Consider the following 19,869-nt stretch of genomic DNA (forward strand, 5'->3'; position numbering starts at 1 on the left):
GTGGCAGAGCTGCGTGCTGTATCACAAACGTACTGGCATGCTGCGTCTTAGCACAAAAGTGGTTGAACGAAATGAGCATACATTCAGTAACTTAAAATAATCATTCATAAACTGAACAGTGCTCAGTCATGTTGGAATTGCCGGCACTATTATGAAGCTGTAGTCTGTCCATGATCTTTTTGGTGTTTGCAGATTTCATAGTTAGGAAGAAATGAGAGTCAAAGAACACAAATTTTTTCTAATATAGCATACTTTTCATTTTAATTTGCTTTCACAAGTTCAGTTTCTCTCTTTCACTACATAAGGACTGAAAATTGTAATTCAACTCCAAGTAGGTTAAAATTGCTTTGAAAGAGTACATGTTAGCTCTTAAAAACTAGAAAGAGCTCATTGTCCAGAGTCCCCTAGAAATGGTTTGCATTTTGCATGGGCAGTTCATCAAAGGCACATGCTTTTAGTAACCATGATTTCTAAGTCATCATGACAGCAGAAATGATTTTAAGAAACCTATCTTTGGCACATAGATGAGCTTTCACTTATCATTGAAATGCATTTTTTTCAAGATCTAAATTTGGACAACTGCTTGGGTATGGACATATTGTTTTTGGTACTTCTGATAGCCAAATCGTGATAGAATTTCGCCCACATATTGCTTAACATGTTCAGAGTGCAAGTAACTCTTTAAAGCTTGATATCACCTATGTAATTATTTTGAACCTGTAGTAAGCAATTAGTGTGATCTGTGCATTATAAGACTTTATTTTTATTGTCCATTAAAATGTCTTGTATGACCTTTCTTGTTAGTTATTTGCATTTCACAGTTACTGTGCAGCAATTTGAGCCACTAATGGCTCAGAACCATAAAAATCACAGCATATCCACGGAGTGAATGATGATGAGTGGGGCGAAGCGCCCGTAAGTCCGTCTGTGCTTCCATTCATTTGTTTTTGCTTCTGTCTGTCCGTGCATCCACCCGTGCGTCCACCCGTGCATCCATCTGTCTGTCCGTGCATCCACCCGTGCATTCGTCCGTCTGTCCGTGCATCCATCCGTGTGTCCGTATATCTATGCATCTATCTGTCCGTCCGTGTGCCTGTCTCTGCATTTGTCCGTGCGTCCATCCGGCCGTTCGTCCGTGCATCTGGCTGTGCATCTGTCTGCACATCCCTCCATCCGTGCGTCTGCTTGTCTGACGGTTCATTCGTAAGCATGAGATTGAAATAACTAGAAGAATAAGAATGGGGCAGAGTACATTTGCAAGCATTCTGAAATCATGAATGGTACTTTTCTACTATCCCTCAAGTGCAAGGTATATAACCGATGCATATTACCGATACTTACCTTTGGAGAAGAAACCTGGAAGATTACACAGAGGGTTCAACTTAAGTTGAGGACGATGCAGTGAGCGATAGAAAGAAATATGATAGATGTAACCTTAAGAGACAAAAATAGAGCAGCGTGAATCAGAGAACAGACCGGGGTTAAGGATATTGTTACGGGTGAGAGATGTTTATTGTACAGGCGGGATGATAGATGGTTGCAGCCGTCAGGCCCGGCACAGAACACATTCACTTCTTTATTCTCTACCCCACTTCAACGAAAGTCCCGTATCATTATCATACTTGAAATCAAGAAGAAGAAATGGACGTGGGCCGAGCATGTAGTGCGTAGGCAGGATAACTGCTGGTCGTTAAGAGATTCCCAGAAAAGACAAGCGGGTGAGGGGGAGACAGAAAGTTGGGAAGTTAGATGGGCAGATGAGATTATGAAGTTTGCGGGTATAAAGTGGCAGCAGCAAGCACAGGACTGTGTTTACTGGTAGAACATGGGAGAGGCCTTTGTCTTGTAGTGGGCACAGTCAGGCTGATAATTATCTATGACTTTTGCTCACAGATATGCGACTGACTTGATATGAAGAGCTCATGACCCTTGGTTTGCCATATGTTATATCTGTGCTTCTCACGCTCTGAAAATACTGTAAGCAAATTGCAAAGCTCTTGTTTGAGGTATAGATCGCACATCATGGCTCCCCTGTAGCTCGGCTGCGATATTTTTCGGGGTGGGTAGAAGCGACGTACGTGGTGTTGTGGGAGTGGTATTGCAGCATGGTGAGTCAGATACACGCTATTTTAAATATGCATGGATGCAATGAGCCAGGCCAAGGTTTTGGCTAAGGTCGCCAGCTCGCGATGTTTTAGGCGTTGACAGAATAAAACTTCAATTCAATCCTTTAATTAGTAAATGTGAAACATACAAAATATCAAAACCGGTTGGACCGATTGCTAAAGGCTAGTTGTGGCTCCAAAAATAAATAAATAAAGGTTTTATGTGCAAGAGAAAGATATATTACACGCATATAGATAGTCTTAGTACAATGTTGTTGTTAACATGTTTCAGTAAGTTACTGACGCACACACGTGTGCACACATACAAAACTATGACATCATGATTGTTCATATCAATAAACATGTTCAGACTAAGTATGTTTGAAACTCTGATTTTTTTTTGTTCTTTTCTGGTGGTACTTTATCTCGAATTTCGGGCCCTGAAAACTGCAGCAAATGCTGTCAGTAAGTAGGTATTCTTAGTTTAGGAAGGATTAAAGTTTCCACATACTTGATTTTTGGTCACACGAGAAGATGTGAAAAATAAAGAAATATGAAAAACCAGTTGTTTGTGACAACATTGAAGATGTACGAGGCAATCTTTAATTGGTGTATCTTATCATAGGGCAGACTAGGCTCATTGTTGCCTGAATGGGTAATTATATTCACAGGGGTCCCATGGGACTAAACAATGTAGAATTGACAGGAGCCAATGGTGGAGGCCATGGTCACCATGCATAACTTCACTCGGGGTGTCTGTCTACTTGGAAAAGTCTGGACAAAAATGAGCATTACTATTCAACAAAGCTTAAAAAGTCTCCTAGTATTAAGCTTCAACTACTGTGAACGGCTAGGAGAGGCGGGAAAAAAAGGCAGTGCATAACTGTTGCTTCTTAGTGTAAAGGCAAAAGGAGTCACCAACGTTTTGGTGCCCGATACACAATCGTATTGTTCCTAATATAAGCCATAAAAAAGACATGGCATATTTAAGTACGCCTAAGTACATGACCTAAGCACCGAGAGTACATTGTCAAATGCGTCCCATCACTGGTCTCAGGCACGGAAGCTTCTTTTATTTGAACAGAACGCACACTCTTGACCAATCCATTTGGTGGCCTGTTTCTCGCTCCAAGTTTCTCGCTGACACCGCTGGCGCGAGGCCAGCCATGCCGGCTGGCCTGGGCGATGTTTCAATAGCGGTGGGGGTGGATGTTGTGGCACCCTTTGGCCGCGGCGTCTTCGAGTCCTTCGGGGTACGCGGCCGCAGTTGGTCTGCATGATGACATTGCTAGCCATCCGGTGTGGACAAAGTCGCCATCTGAGCCCTTTGAGTAGTAGTTACCCCTCCCGGCGACCATTCTGGCTGGCGGTGGAAGCTTCTCAGCCACACCACCAGCTGTCCTGCATGGAACGGCATGGTAGAGGGCGCTTTACAAAAAGCGGTTCACTGCCTACGCTCGGGAGGCAATAGTCTAGCCTGGTCCGTAGCTGGTAACCCAGCAGTAGTTCGGACAGAGGCTTCTCATTCTTTAACGGTGTCCGTCGGTAGCGGCATAAAAATTGACTGGGACGTGTACTGAACTTGCCACCCCCTTGAGCTTTTTGAAGGCCTTTCTTGATCATGGGAACCACGGAAACTGATAAGATTAGTTTACCGTTTTGACGCCCGGGGCCGTCGATGTTGCAATGAAATAAATACGGTGCACTTGAGGAGTTCAGTCAGTGTGGAACCCGCCTAAGTACGTGTGTGTGATTTGGTCCGGGGACCGGCATTGCCTTGGACCAGCCAGTTGTCACAAGTGGCGACAACGTCGACTGACGAACCGGACGGGCACGGCACAATCACACGTGGTCATGCTTGTTGTCGGGAAGCTCGATTTGTTCGACCAGAGTACATTGGAGTGGGCAGAAAACCGTGAGCGTGCCGAGCTGTACTTCATCGCGAATGACATCTTGAGCGACTAGCAGACAGCTGTATTTTTTACATGCTGCGGTCCAGAGACTTATTCTCTGCTACCAGGCTTCCAGAACCAAGCAGGCCCTCCCAAACAGAACTGACTGATTTTTACCACTCTTGGCAAGCACTACGCTCCTCATGTATCAGAAGTAGTGGCAAGTTCCAAGTTTTTCTTAAGGTATTTGTCACGGTGCATTAGCTTCACCGCCTCAGGTTCGAGAAATAACAAGGACGAAACGGGTGTTCTCGTTAGCACACACACTTTCAAACATTTATACTACGGAAAAATAACTATACAAGCCAGTCACGCTATACACAATATAAATATATGTATCAATAGCTATAGAACGAATCTACAGTTCACATACTAAGAACCGGGAAAAGTCAAGGACTGCACGTCATCGTGGGTTTTGCCCAGAGGAACAAGAAGCGTCCCAGATGCGACGCCTCGCGGCTTTAAGTCGGGCTTGGTGCTCCGCTCTGATCATTCGATGGATCGCGAACGGTTGTTGTTTGGGCGCCTCGTGATGACTCGCGTTCAGGTGACTGCCCTAGACCTTCCGTGAACTTTCAGAGCCACAGGCTCAGTGGCCTGAGGTATCGGCAGAAGCCAGGGTTTATTGTCCGCATGGCTGCTTCGTCTGCCAATTTTTGCTTCTCCTCCATGCGCGGCTTCGCCACCTCTCTTCTTCCCCCTTTTTTTTTTTCAAGATTCTCGCGCCACAAGAGTTCCTCGCGTCTTTCTTCTTTTTCTTTTATTGTCGTTGTCACTGTTGCGTCCACTCAATGCCTTTGTCGTCCTTACTTCACCAGGGCCCTTACAAGCAACACATGACAGCATCGAAAATAGGGGGAGACCGTAAGTGGCTACATTGTCTCATTGAAGAAATTAGCTGAAGACTGCAACTTCGCAACATTTCGAGAGTGCATGTTGCGCAAACAGATAGTCAGCGGAATCAATGACGTAACCGTGCAAACATGGCTGCTGGAAACGTGTTTAACCTTCAAAACTGTGAAGTACATGGTCGTAGCTATGGAGGCTGCGTGTAAATATTCACGCTCATTGAACTGTCAGCAAGCACAGCTACTATCTGACGAAGCTTAGCTGCAAGGGAATGTTGTTGCCTCGGGGAAAAAGGATAGCTGTTGCTTTTGTTGCAGGGGGTGCTCATTGTACGCGTTGGTGTAGGCAAGTTAGCACAATCTGTCAAAACTGCCGTCAAAAATGGCACCTTGCAAGAATTTGCAGAGTTCAGCCCGGCAGGAGAAATTTCAACTGGAGCCAGTCTAGTCTTGTGAAAAACCTGGCCTGCCTGCCTGTCTCTGCTGAAGAGCCCGAAGTTTTCGACTTGTGGACGCGTCACACAGCTAGTTCGAAGCCAATGCGCATAGCGGTTGAAGTTAACGGCGTAACGGTCGATATGGGAGTCGGACACCAGCGCTAGTGTGTCGACAATTGATGATGGCAAGTTCGCCGAGCTTTTTCCGTTGGTGCCATTGGAGCCATCGAGTGTACAGCTGAAAAGTTTTTCGACGATGTGAAACGCGTCCAGGGAAAGCTGGAAGCAATGGTCAATCTTGGTGACAAGGAGCGCCAGCTACCACTGTTTGTCGTGAAAAGGGCGTGTCCTATGCTGTTTGGACGAAGCTGAATGAAAGCCTTCAAGCTAGGCATCGCTCAGACGGAGGGAGTCAATGTTGTGAAGTCTACGCAAGACCTGGCAAGCCAATATCACGAAGTTTTTCAGAGCAGCTTGGCACGTTTCACGGAGTTGCAGCTTCTATATCCGTACAAAAGGGCGCGAAGCCACGTTTTGTCAAGGCACATCTGATACCATTTGCTTTGCCTGATTGAGTTTTTTTAAAAACTACAAAGGGTGGAATGGCAAGGCGTTATTAAACCCGTGAAAACTTCTCTGTGGGCTGCGCCCATCGTTCCTGTATTGAAGCGCGACGGCCGGGTTCGGGTCTGTGGCGATTTTAAGGCTACCATAAACCCAGTGACAGTCGTCGAGTCCTACCCTATTCCTAGGATTGAGGAACTTTTTGCGCGGTTTATAGGGGGCAAGAAATTCACAAAGCTTGACTTGCGAGTCGCCTACCAGCAGGTCCCACTCGATGAGGAGTGCCAAGAGCTAGTCACCATTAACACTTCAAGGGGGTTATACCGATTCACAAGGCTGCCGTTCAGAGTTTCAGCAGCTCCGGCAATATTTCAGCGAGAGATGGAAAATCTTTTGCACGTCCTTGATCATGTCGTAGTGTACTTTGACGATATTCTGGTCACAGGAAACAGTGACAAAGAGCATTGGGAAAATTAAGGCTGATTGTTGGATCGCCTGATAACCGCGGGATTGTGACTTAAGTTATCCAAATGCGAATTTTTGAAACCAGAAGTCTAGTACCTGGGTCATATCGTTAGTGTGGCTGGGCTGCGTCCTAACCCGGCTAAGACTACAGCAGTGCTGGAAGCCCTCGCACCCTGAACGGTCAAGGAACTTCATAGTTACCTCGGGTTAATTAATTTTTACAGAAGTTTTTTGCCTAACCTTTCGGATGTGTTACAGCCGCTCCGTAGTTTGCTGGCGTCGGGAACAATATGGCGCTGGGAAACTGAGGAAGAGCAGGCATTTTGGAGAAGCAAAAAGCTATTGGCCTCTGCTGCTTCATTGGCACACTTTGACCCAGGAAAGCCAAATGTGCTTGTCACTGATGCATCTCTCTTCATTATTGGAGCAGTACTGGCGCAACGAGAGTCATCTGGAGAAGCCGGCCCCATTGGTTTTGTCTCCTGCAGCCTGGCAACTGCAAAGAAAAACCACAGCCAACTAGATAAGGAGGCATTGAGCCTTGTATTTGGTATTGCAAAGTTCAGGAAGTACTTATGGGGCCGGCATTTCGAGGCCATCGCAGATCACAAACGACTGCTCAGCCTGCTCGCAGGAGACAAACCAGTTTCCGAATCCTGTTCTCCGAGAGTGCTAAGGTGCGCTTTGCTGTTGTCGGGGTACAGTTATGACCTGAAGTTTAGGCCGGTTTCACAAATTGCACATGCTGATAGGTTAAGCTGGCTACCTCTGCCAAGTGCCGATTTTGTTGTTTACTGCCCTGCTGAAGTGTTAATGCTGGAAGGAGTAAACCCAGGGGTGCTGTCGTCAAATGCTGTTGCGGCAGCCAGCTCCAGAGACCCAGTGCTGTGGCTAGTAAGAGCAGCATTATGGTCAGGCTGCCAGATAAATCTAGGGTCAGAGGGAAGACCCTACGAGACACGCTTTCAGGAGATGAGTGTGCAAGGGAACTGTCTACTGTGGGGCAACAGTCATTGTTCCGAAATCATTACAAGGGGAAGTCCTCCAGTTGCTACAGAAGAGTCATCCAGGGCTGTCCAAAATGAAGGCACTTGTGCGTAGCCATGTGAGCTGGCCTAGCTTGGATAACGATACAACGATAACCGCTCAAAGGTGCCATATTCGCCAGGAGCATCAAAGAGTGCCACGACCAGTGCTTGTCATGCCCTGGTCGTTCCTGGAGAAACCATGGTCACGGCTGCATGTGGACTATGCCGGTCCTTACAGAAACACCTATTTTTTTACCGCAGTCAATGCGTTCTCAAAGTGGATCGAAGTGTTTCCAGTCTCCACACCCTCGGCTGAAGCAACTATTTCCTGCATGCGAATTATGTTCGTTAACCAAGGCCTTTCAGATGTAGTCGTGTCGGGTAACGGGCCGGCATTTACCAGTGAGCTCTACTCCACATTCCTCAAGAAAAACGGGGTGGGGCGAATGCTGGTGTTGCCGTATCATCCAGCATCATACGGTGCATCAGAGCCAGCAGTGCAGACTGTCACAAACAAGTTGCGAAAGCTGGCCCTGGAGATCTCCGCACTCAAATTACCCGCATGCTCCTGACTTACAGGTCCACGCTTCCCGGGGTCACGGGTTGCTGTCTGCCGGAGCTGCTGTTGGGGCAGAAGCTGAAAACTGCGTTGGACCTGCTACACCCAGACCTCTGGACTACGATGCTGCAGAAGCAACTTGAGCAGAAAATCAGATGCGACCAAGGAACAAGACTCAGGGTTTTGGGTCACCCTGGTGACCAGGTGTTCACAAGGAACTTCTGTCCAGGTCCTGCGTGGCTGCCTGCAGTCATCACCGAACAACGCACTTTGTCCATGGATGTTCTATGGAGGACGGACGGCAGTTAACTCGACATCTGGATCACATCTGCCAGCCCCATAAGGAAATGATTGCAGACAACCAAATGTCAGGCAGCCTCGTGGCTACAGGTCTTGCTCCAGGCTTGGACGTGAATTAAAGGCAGTTAACTCCGAATCGCCTTCACGACACAGTCTAGGCAAGATCCCAGGGAAGACGTGGCGAGGAAAATGGAACTTGTGGTCGCAGCACCCAGTGCACCTGTCCTGCGTCGAAGTACCAGAATTCAACGACTAGTATCGCATCACTCACCTCAATCAATTGTTTGCATTATTAATAAAGGGGGGAGGTATGTGCTGAGATTAGTTTACCGTTCCGACGCCCAGGGGTAGTGATGTTGCAATTAAATAAATACGGCACACTTGATGAGTTCAGTCAGTGTGGAACCCGCCTATGTACGTTGTGTGATTCGGTCCAGTGACCGGCATGGTCCTGGACTGCCGGGTTATTAGACATTGTGGAGACGCTTGCACGACATAGTACATTTTCCCCTTTTCCAGTTAAACCTTTTAGGTGGGTGTTGTAGCCTGTTGGACCGGCGGAGCGGCGGCGGTACCTCAGGTTGGGTAGAGTGCGGCGACCACGCAGGTGCGGTCAGCCACGCCGCCTGGTCTGGGCGATGTTTCGTTAGCGGTGGTGGTAGATGTAGTGGCGCCCCCTGGCTGCGACGTCTTCGAGTCCTTCGGGGTTCGCGGCCGCAGTTGGTCTGCATGATGACGTTGCTTGACATCTTGTGTGGACACAGTCACCATCCGAGCGCCTTGGGTAGTGGTTACCACTCCCGGCAACCATTTAGGTCGGCGGTGGAAATATCTCAGCCACACCAGCTGTCTTGCACGGAACGGCATGGTAGAGGGGCGCTCTTCAAAAGTCAGTCCACCGCCTGCACTCGGGAGGCAGCAATCTAGCCTGGTCCGTAGCTGGTAACCCAGCAGTAGCTCAAACGTAGACTTCCCAGTCTTCAACAGTGTCCGTCGGTAGTGGCATAAAAACTGTGTGCGATGTGTACTGAAGGTGCCACTCCTTCGAGCTTTTCGAAGGCCTTTGATCGTGCGAAACAGCGCGTTCCGCCAAGCTCTTTGACTGCATGTGGTAAGGCACTGTCGTGACGTGGTTGATCCCATTCATTTTTACAAACTTCTGAAACTCGGCTGAGACAAATTGGCCCGTTATCTGAAACTAGAGTATGTGGCAGTCTGAACCTGGCAAATATGGACCTTAGCGCTTCCTCGGTGGCTTAGGACGTCATACTCCGCCTTGATATGACCCCCAGCCACTTGGTTTCAGCATCCACGACCACCAGTAGCATGTGTCTTTCAACGGGGCCTGGGTAGTTGATGTGCACCCGAGACCATATCAAGCTCGTTTCTGGCCATGGCTCCGAAACCTACGCAGAACGCATCACGCTGGTTTGAACACACCTCTGACATTCGCGTACCGTCCTTTCGATGTCTGCATCCAGCCCTGCAAAACAAAAAATAGTTCGCGCATTTTCATTTCCACCATTCCTGGATGTGTTTCATGTAGGAGCCTCAAAAGACTTCGAGCAGCTGTTGATGGCATGACTATTCTATGCTCCCAATAAATGAGGTTCTGATTCACAGTCGGCTTATACTTTTTTTTTTTTTGAAGAACAGCCGGAATTGCTCCTCCGTCTCTGTCGGGTACTGCGGCCAGCCCGGCAGAATCCACTTTCACACCTGCTGTAACATAGCATCACGGATGGTTAAAACCGAAAACTGGCACTGATGGGTGCCGCATTCACAGCCTCAGCGTATAATACATACTCGGGAGCGTCGTCTTTTTCATTATCGAGCTGCATCCGAGCAATAGAGAGTCAACTGGAGGTATCTGCGTTTATGTTTTCGGATCCCTTACGGTAAGTTAGGCTGTACCGATATCCACCCAACACCAGGGCCTAGCGCTGAATTCAAGCAGCGGCGATCGGCGGAATTCCCTTGTCTGAACTGAACAGTCTGGTCAACGGTTTGTGATCGGTTACCAATTCAAAGTGGGTCACGTACAGATAATCTCTGAACCCAGTTATTCCAAATACGAGGGCGAGGGCCTCCTTTTCCAGTTGGGAATAGTTTTCTCGGCTTTTGTTAGTGTTTGCGACCTGAATCTAATAGGGTAGTCGATTCCTCTGACTCGATGCGGCAATACTGTGCCCAGACCTACTGCTCACGCGTCACACTCTAGGCAAATGGGCTTCGTTGGGTCAAAATGCACCAAAAGTTCTGCATTCTTCACTGCCTGTTTGGCTGATTCGAAAGCGCTCTGCTGTTGTCTGCCCCAGGCCCATTTTACGCTCTTTTCCAACAATGCATATAAAGGCGCTAGTAAAGTCGACACATTGCGCAAAAACTTGCCATAATAATTTACCAGACCTAAAAATGCTTTTAGCTTTCTTACCGAAGTGGGCTGGGGGCGTCGAGCAGTGTCGTGATGTTGTTGCCCTTGGGGCGTAGGCCGTTTCTGTCAATGCAGTGACCAAGAAAGGTGACTTGCTATTCCCTAAACTTGCATTTCTCCTGTCGTAGGCGCAGGCCATGTTCCCACAGGCACTGTAGCACTTCCTCCAATATCCCGCAGTAGTTTTCTTTTTCCGATACAATTATGTCGTCCAGATATACCTGCATGCCGGGGATCCCGCTGAGCACGGCCTCCATGTGCCGCTGGGAAATTGCCGGCGCTGACGACACTCCGAACGCCAGTCAGTTTTTCTAGGGAAAGCACAGCATATCTGACTTTCCAAGCACAATGTTACTCACATGAATAAATTTGGGCATGTTTGTCTTGGTCACTATTTCGACTTGGCTTGAAGGCCTTTTGGTTAGCCTAGACCTGCAATCGGTAGAGACTTGCCGGGCTATGTCATGCCTTTTTTATTATTATTACTACAGTATTATCATTGCTGATGCGACAGAAAATGTGTTTTCAGCTATGTACTTATTGCTGGTAGCTCGCGTTTCAAGGGTAGCATTGGGCAACTTCAACTAAATTTTTCATTTCAGCTTCTTGAGGTGGTGCTAAAAAAATCTCCGATTATTCTTTAGCGCCACATTCACAAAAGAGCACGTAAACTATGGTAATAGGTGAACATCCGTAATTCATTTTTATATCAAAGAAGCTGTTGTGGCCTGACAGATCCCTTCTTGCCACCACATATTCATGTGTAGGCGTTTTAAATGGTACCCTCAGCATTTGCTTGTCATGTAAAGGAGAGTGAAAGAAAATTTTGAACTACGGCTTCCAGTTAACCCAATGTCTTCGCCCAGCAATTCTTAAACCAATATTTATTGCAGCTGGGGGGCCTCTTCCCACCCTATCGACGTCAGAAGCAGGCGTCACTACAACTCAGTTGAACTCTTCTGCGGTATTCTAGCTCTACATGCTTCCTATGCTTCACACTCCGGACAAAAGGAAAAGCCTCTCACTCTGAACTGTGCCTTTATCCTAATGATATTGTTGCGGGGTGGTGGCTAGTTTCGGCTATATGCGGGTTGGTGTGAAGAAGAGGACGACGACGTGTTTGGTGTTCCAAAATACACAACGGCTACCACCTTTACTGCCGGACTATTTTTCTACTCTAAAGTAGTAAATACATTCACAACATTTTGTGGAGGTGCTGGGTGTGACGCAAGACGGAACTTTGCAGTGACTTTGCAGCGCAAGACGGAACTTTGTGTTCTCGACTGCCCGACTATGTCAACAAAAACCAATTCTGCCGATCCGGTTTCAGCCGCGACTCTGGCGCAGCCTGTACAGCCAGTTATATTGACGCAACAACATGACTCTGGCAACTTTTCCAGCACCGACCACGTTGACGTTGACAACTGGATTTCAAAGTTAGAGCGGTTTGCAGCGGCCTACCGCTAGGACCCTACGATGCTGCTCGTCAATGTTGGCTTTCCTCACTGTGGAACAGCAGGCGCGTGGTTCGAGGCTCTTGAAGCTGACATAACCAGTTAGGATGCTTGCAAACAGAAGCTTCGTGATCTATTCAGTAAAGCCAGTGGACGGCAGCGGGCCGCTTCTAACTAACTCTCTTGTCGGGCACAAACTACGACCGAATCTTGTGTCACGTATCCTTGATGTTCTCGCCCTTTGCCGTCGTGTAAACCCCAACATGACCGAGGAAAACAAAGTAGGCCATTTGCTCAAAGACATTGCGGATGATGCTTTCAACTTACTCTTGTCTAAGGATTGTTCGACCACTGATGACATTATCAAAGAGTGCCGCCGATTCGAAGAGCTGAAAAGTCGCCGAGTCGCCAAACATTTTTTGCGACTTCCGAACACGGCCGCTACTTCATCTTGTGAGGAACTTCAGCCACCATGCAGTCAACCACTTAACAACGTGAGCGTAACACGCATCGTGTGTCGAGAAATCGAGGCAGTGTCTCCACCATCTTTTCTGACCCGTCTATCTGATGATCGACACTCGATCTTGTTGATCCAGCAGGTTGTGAGAGAGGAGCTGACGAACGTCGGACTGTAGCCCATGTGTTCGTTGACCGAACCTCGGGTCAGTACCATGACACCTTCTCCTACACTGGAAAGATTCACCCGCTATTGTGATCCTGCTCAGTAGAGAATGCAGGACAACAAGCAAATCTGTTGTCATCGCCATGTTGTAGGACACATCACCCCCTACTGTTGTTCCCGCACCTCTACTCCTCGGTCATTTTCTGGCTATCGACGTGACGACAACCGCCGGCCCCTGCGGTACGGTACTCATCACAATGGACCATACAATGGCATTCCTGCGACATCAGTCCGCCGTTCTAGCCGTTGCCGTCCCCGCAACACCGTCGCTCCAGGTCATCTCAGCACCGTCGCTATTCGTCGCTCTGCCCTGCTGGACGTCCTTCTTCAGGCAACTGAGCAATGCAGCTCCCGCTGGTGATGCTGCATTGGACTCCCAACCTGAAAACTTTCTGCTGACCCTGACTACGTACCAGAACCTGCTCGATATAGAAGTGAATAGCCTGAACTTTACTGCCCTCATTGACATCGACGCACATATTTCAATTCTGAGCTCTCACCTCCGTGCATAATTAAATAAGGTCCTTACGCCACCTGAGTCCCTCTTTATTAATTAATTATTTAATTCATTTCTTTACTTATTTATTTACAGGATTTCTGCTGGCTTCAAATTGAAACCATAAGCAGGAGTGGGTAACATATAAATATAGCACACTGAACATTTTCACAATATATTACGCACAGAGAATGCCGCGGACACACAGGTTTTAACGCGGTAAAAAGAAAAATATACAGTGCATGACATGCAATTGCGCATAGCATAATACCTATATAAGTGCGTACTAACATCACTTGTGTACTAACAACGCAACGTCACAAAACAAAGAGTACAAATATGGCAGGAAGACATGCTATAAGTTTTTAAGCTCCGATAACAAAGACGCCACTGTCGCCGCCTCCACAATCCCACCAGGGAGGCGGTTCCACTCGCGTACAGTTCGTGGGAAAAAAGAGCCCATGTGCGAGTTCTGCAAGAAAATTCCTGTAATTTGTTTGAGTGATTTGCTCGCGTGGGTCGTCGCACGACTTTTTTCATATACGCACTTGAATCAATGCCAAGCGTATCGTGATAGAGCATTGATAGAGCATATTTTAGTCTTTCGCGATATCGCCGCAAATGTAAAGCTTCCAAGTTCACTGCCTGAAGCAAAGCAGTTACTGACGTAAGGCGATTGTATGAGCAAGAGATAAATCGAGCAGGTTTTCTTTGTAGGTTTTCTAGTTTATCAATATTTTCTTTGTGTATGGGTCCCAGACCTAGCAGGCATATTCTAAAAGGGGACGAATGTAGGTTTTATATGCTAATAGTTTTATTTCTTGCATTGATTGTCGTAACGATCTTCAAGATATTCAAGCTTTTTCATGGCTTTTTTTTCTAGAAAAGTGATATGTTCATTCCACCGGAGGTCTGAAGTGATTATTAAACCTAAGTATTTATAACGATTTACAGCACTAAGACAGCGACCATTTATTGAATACTGGAAAGTAAGTGGGGCCTTCTTTCTTGAAATTGTCATTGAGACGGTTTTTGTAGTATTGATGCTCATCTGTCATTTTTCACACCAAATATGTAGTTTGTCCAGGGCACTACTTAATAATGCCTGGTCGGCAGGTGTGTTTACTTCCTGATAAAGGATGCAATCGTCCGCAAACAGTTTGATTTTGACAGGTATATCGTTTACGATATCGTTTATATAAACTAAAAAGAATAGTGGCCCAAGAACCGACCCTTGGGGAATGCCTGATTGCACGGGTGCCCGGCGTGAACACGAGCCGCCAACTGATACGCATTGACTTCTAGACGATAAGTATGACTCTATCCATGAGAGAAGTGAGTTATTTTGTAATGTGGGTTTTAATTTTAACAAAAGGTTATGGTGCGGGACGCGATCAAATGCCTTCTGGAAGTCCAAAAAAATTATATTGATTTGACTCTGTTTATCTAAGGCTGAGGCAAACTCGTGTATTGTCTCAAGGAGTTGGGTAACCGTCGACATTTCCTTACGGAAACCATGTTGGCGGCAATCAATCAATTAATTTTGTTGCAGAAAGTTTGACAAGTGCATAAAAATAATATGTTCCAGCAATTTTGAGCAGGTACACAGTAAAGATATTGGTCTGTATGACGTAATTAGTGAAGGATTTTCCGCCTTAGGGATCAAAACAACCTTTGCGCGCTTTCAATCTCTCGGGAGTTCTGCAGTCGACAATGTTTTTTCGAATATAATAGATAAATACTTTGAGCATCATTCTGCATACCTTACTAGAAATGCGTTCAGTATGCAATCAATTCCTGGTGATTTCTTTATATTGATTTTAGGCAGCAGTGATAAGACACCCTCTTCAGTTATCATTAAGTCAGAAATTTTAGGTACGTCCTTAGAAATTGCAAAATATGGTTGTTTTCCATCGTCATTTGTGTAGACTGAACAGAAGAACTTGTTAAACAATGACGCAAGGAGTGATTCATCAGTTACCGATTCTCCATTAATGAGGATTTTATATGCCTGTTGCTTCCTAGGTGACAAGTGTCGCCAGAACTTCGCAGGAGCAGAAAGCAAGAAGTTTTTCGAAGATATGTTGAAGAAGTAGTCTTTTGCCTTCTTTATGGTTTCATTTAACTGCAAATGCATATTAGAAAATTTTGATACATGAGGAAATGACAGGTTCTGGTGCAGTTTTTTGCGCATCTTCTTTAGTTTGCGTCCCGCTCCCACTACTTCCCTCGTCGTCCAAGGGCGAGCAGATTGCATTCTGATAGTCTTTGAGGCGACATAACTTGAGGCGCATTTCATAACAAGATTCTTGAAGAAACCCCACAAATCTTCGACAGAGCAACTACTTCATTCATACTTATCACTGAAATCAGAAAACGATATATCTAACAGGTCAAGAACGGCGATGTCATCAGCACGAGTGAAATTTAGCACTACGCGTTTTTCCTTCACTTCTTTCCTTACGGGCAGTGGAATGCTTAAAGGTAACAATCGATGGTTGGATACACCGTCATAAACGCACAAAGCAGGATTTCGACGAAGGATTCTGTCACTTTTGTACGTTTCCCTAGTGAAGGGACTCCGACTGTGCTCGGATTGTGCACCGAACATGTCAGTTCGCCAACCGCCAGACATCCGTTCTGTTTCATGTTCTTGCTCATTGTCCTCATGACGTCACCCTCGGACTCCGTTTTTTTTTCCTGACCACTTCACTGCAATTGGCTGCTTGACTTGCCTGCAGCCCCCAAGGCGTCGAAGATGATCCAGAACAAGCTTTCATGTGCCGAGTTCGTTTGCCTCCCACCACAAGCCCTAACTTGTGCCATTGTTGAACCATATCCTAGTGTGCTGGATGGCAATTATGTGGTCTCTCCTTCTCCTGGTGTTTTACTGGCCCGCAACGTTTTCTCTCCGTATAGTGTTGTAACTTTTTACAGCGAACAAGACGTGCCTTCCTTTTTTGAACTTCGGACTCAGCCCACAAATCCTACCACAAGGCATTGTTCTCGCCACTCTTTCACCGCCGCACGAGTGCCAGATCTCACCAGTGTCCCGTAAACTGGCCGCAGTCATCCTGCTGAACGCGCATAGCACCAACGCGGCCACATCTACACCCACCACCACCACCACCACCACCACCACCACCACCACCACCACCACCGCCGCCGCCGCCAGCAGCAGCAGCAGCAGCAGCAGCAGCAGCAGCTGCGGCGGCTAAATTTCCGATGGAGGCGAAAATGTTGTAGGCCCGTGTACTCAGATTTGGGTGCACGTTAAAGAACCCCAGGTGGTCGAAATTTCCGGAGCCCTCCACTACGGCGTCTCTCATAATCATATAGTGGTTTTGGGACGTTAAACCCCACATATCAATCAATAAAGAACCTTTCAGTGGGTTGGCTTTAAATTTATCCCTTGCGGTGGTCCTCTCCTTTGGAGCAACTGAAAAGCGATTTAGCCACAGGAATGTTTGCTAATCTAATCTAATCCCCTAACCCGCTTCCCTTCTCTGGGAATCCAGTTTGTTACCCTTAATGACCAGCGGTTATCCTGTCTACGCGCTATATGCATGGCCCATGTCCATTTCCTCTTCTTTATTTCAACTATGATATCCTTAACCTCCGTTTGTCCCCTAATCCACTATGCTCTCTTCTTGTCTCTTATAGTTACACCTACTATTTTTCTTTCAATTGCTCGCTGCATTGTTCTCAATTTAAGCTTAACCCTCTTTGTAAGTCTCGAGGTTTCTGTTCTGTAGCTAAGTACCGGCAAGATACAGCTATTATATACCTTCCTCTTGAGGGATAGTGGCAATCTAGCTGTCATAATTTGAGAGTGCTTGCCGAATGTGCTGCACCCCCATTCTTATTCTTCTAGTGACTTCAATCTCGTGGTTTGGCTCTGCGGTTATTACCTGCCCTAAGTAGACATAGTCTTTTACCACTTGAAGTGCGCTATTACCTATCTCGAAGCACTGCTCTTTTCCGAGGTTGTTGTACATTACTTTGGTTTTCTGCAGATTAATTTTAAGACCCACCTTTCTGCTCTCCTTGTCTAACTCCGTAATCATGAGTTGCAGTTCGTCCCCTGAGTTACTCAGCAATGCAATGTCGTCGGTGAAGCGCTGGTTACTAAGGTACTTTCCATTAACTCTTATCCCTAACTGTTCCCATTCTAGGCTTCTGAAAGCCTCCTGTAAGCATGCGGTAAATAGCATTGTGGAGATTGTGTCTCCCTGCCTTACACCCTTCTTGATTGGTATTTTGTTGCTTTCTTTTTGAAGCACTATGGTAGCAGTTGATCCCCTGTAGATTTCTTCCAGAATGTTTATATATACTTCATCTACGCCCTGATTCCGCAGTGTCTGCATGACGGCTGATATTTCTACTGAATCAAACGCCTTCTCGTAATCTATGAAGGCTATGTATAGTGGTTGGTTACATTCTGAGCATTTCTCTATTACCTGATTGATAGTATGAATGTGGTCAATTGTTGAGTGGCCTGTTCGAAATCCTGCTTGTTTCTTTGGTTGATAGAATTCTAATGTTTTCTTTACTCTGTTAGCAATTACCTTTGTATATAGCTTGCATACTACAGAGAGCAAGCTGATTGGCCTGTAATTATTCAAGTCCTTGTCATCTCCTTTCTTATGTATTAAGATGTTAGCGTTCTGGTACTCTTCCCGTCATTAGACACCTCGTAAACAGGGTGGCTAGTTTTTCTAACACAATCTGTCCTCCATCTTTCAGCAGATGTGATGTTACCTGATCCTCACCAGCAGCTTTGCCTCTTTGCGTGCTCTCCAAAGCTTTTCTGACTTCTTCTATCATTACTGGTGGGGTGTCATCTGAGTTACTGCTAGTTCTTATAGTATTAGGGTCGTGGTTGTCCTGGCTACTGTACAGATCTCTGTAAAACTCCTCCGCTATTTTAACTATCCTATCCATATTGGTAGTTAGTTTGCCTTGTTTGTTCCTTAGTGCATACATCCGATTTTTGCCTATCCCAAGTTTCCTCTTCCCTGCTTTGACGCTTCCTGCGTTTTTCAGAGCGTGTTCAATTCTCTCCATGTTATACCTTCTTACATCGCATACCTTACGCCTATTAAGCAACTTCGAAACTTCTGCCAGTTCTATTTTGTCTGTTGTACTTGAAACTTTCATGGTTTGACGCTTCTTAATTAGATTCTTCGTTTACTGGGAAAGCTTGCCAGTGTCCTGTCTAACTAACCTGCCTCCAACTTCCTCCGCACACTCCGTAATGATACTTGTCAAATTATCATTCATTGTATCTACGCTAAGGTTGGTATCCTCACTAAGAGCCGAGTACCTGTTCTGAAGCGACACTCTGAATTTCTGTACTTTTCCTTTCAGTGCTAGCTCATTAATTGGTTTCTTACGTAGTTGATTGATATGTGGGGTTTAACGTCCCAAAACCACTATATTATTATGAGAGACGTAGTTGTGGAGGGCTCCGGAAATATAGACCACCTGTTCTTTCTCAAGTCAAAGACCTCAATGATCTCCTCATGACCTATTTGGATATATTTGACTTTGAAGGCAGGCCCTTAGGTGAAATCTCGCAAGTCAAACACCGCATAGATACCGGTAATGCAGCTCCAATCCACGGGCGTCCCTATCGAGTGTCACCATCGGAGCGCCACGTTATTCAACAGAAGGTCAACAAGATGCTCACAAAAGGCATCATAGAGCCTTCTTCGAGTCCGTGGGCGTCCCCTGTAGTATTAGTTAACAAAAAAGACAGTGCCTGGGGATTCTGCGTGGACTATCGGAATTTAAACAAAGTCACCAAAAAGGATGTCTACCCGCTTCTTCGTATCAATGATGCCTGAATTGCCTTTATGGTGCAACCTATTTTTCTTTGATAGACTGATACTCTGGTTACTGGCAAATCGCCGTGGACAACCTCGACCTAGAGAAGGCCGCCTTTGTAACGCCTGACGGTCTCTACCAATTCGAGGTAATGCTGTTCAGCTTGTCTAATGCGCCGGCCACATTCGAGCGGATGATGGACACGCTTTTGCACAGCTTTGAATGATCCATCTGCCTGCCTTATTTGGACAACGTGGTTGTGTTTTTCCCAACCTCTGAATCTCACCTCAAGTGACTTTCCTCCATTCTATCAGTATTTCGTGAGGCGGGGCTCCAACCCAATTCTTCAAAATGCCAATTTCGGCATCGCCAAGGTACTATTCTAGGGCATTTCGTGGACTAATCCGGTATCTGCTCCGATGCTGACAAAGTTCGCGCTGTCCTCGATTTTCCTGTACCGACTTGTGCCAAGGACGTTTTGTGGGCCTATATTCATATTTCCGACAATTCTGCAGAAACTTCGCGGTGGTCGCACGTCCCTTCACTGGTCTTCTGCAGAAAGATGTGCCATTTGAGTGGGGTCCTGATCAAGCCATGGCTTTTTCCCGGCTCATAACACTTCTGACCACGCCACCGATTCTCGCCCACTTCGACCTGTCCGCTGCTACTGAGGTCCGCACTGATGCTAGTGGCTACGGTATTGGCACGGTGTTAGC

The 19,869-nt window shown here is 46.5% G+C and overlaps 1 protein-coding gene across 1 annotated transcript in view; it reads left to right on the forward strand.

The window, feature by feature from the left end:
• HDAC3 (histone deacetylase 3) overlaps nucleotides 1-19,869 on the forward strand; it is a 148,673-nt gene that overhangs the window by 17,316 nt on the left and 111,488 nt on the right. The window lies entirely within an intron of this gene.

The sequence above is a fragment of the Rhipicephalus microplus genome, unplaced genomic scaffold (assembly GCF_043290135.1).
Source record: "Rhipicephalus microplus isolate Deutch F79 unplaced genomic scaffold, USDA_Rmic scaffold_14, whole genome shotgun sequence".
NCBI classification, from domain to species: domain Eukaryota; kingdom Metazoa; phylum Arthropoda; class Arachnida; order Ixodida; family Ixodidae; genus Rhipicephalus; species Rhipicephalus microplus.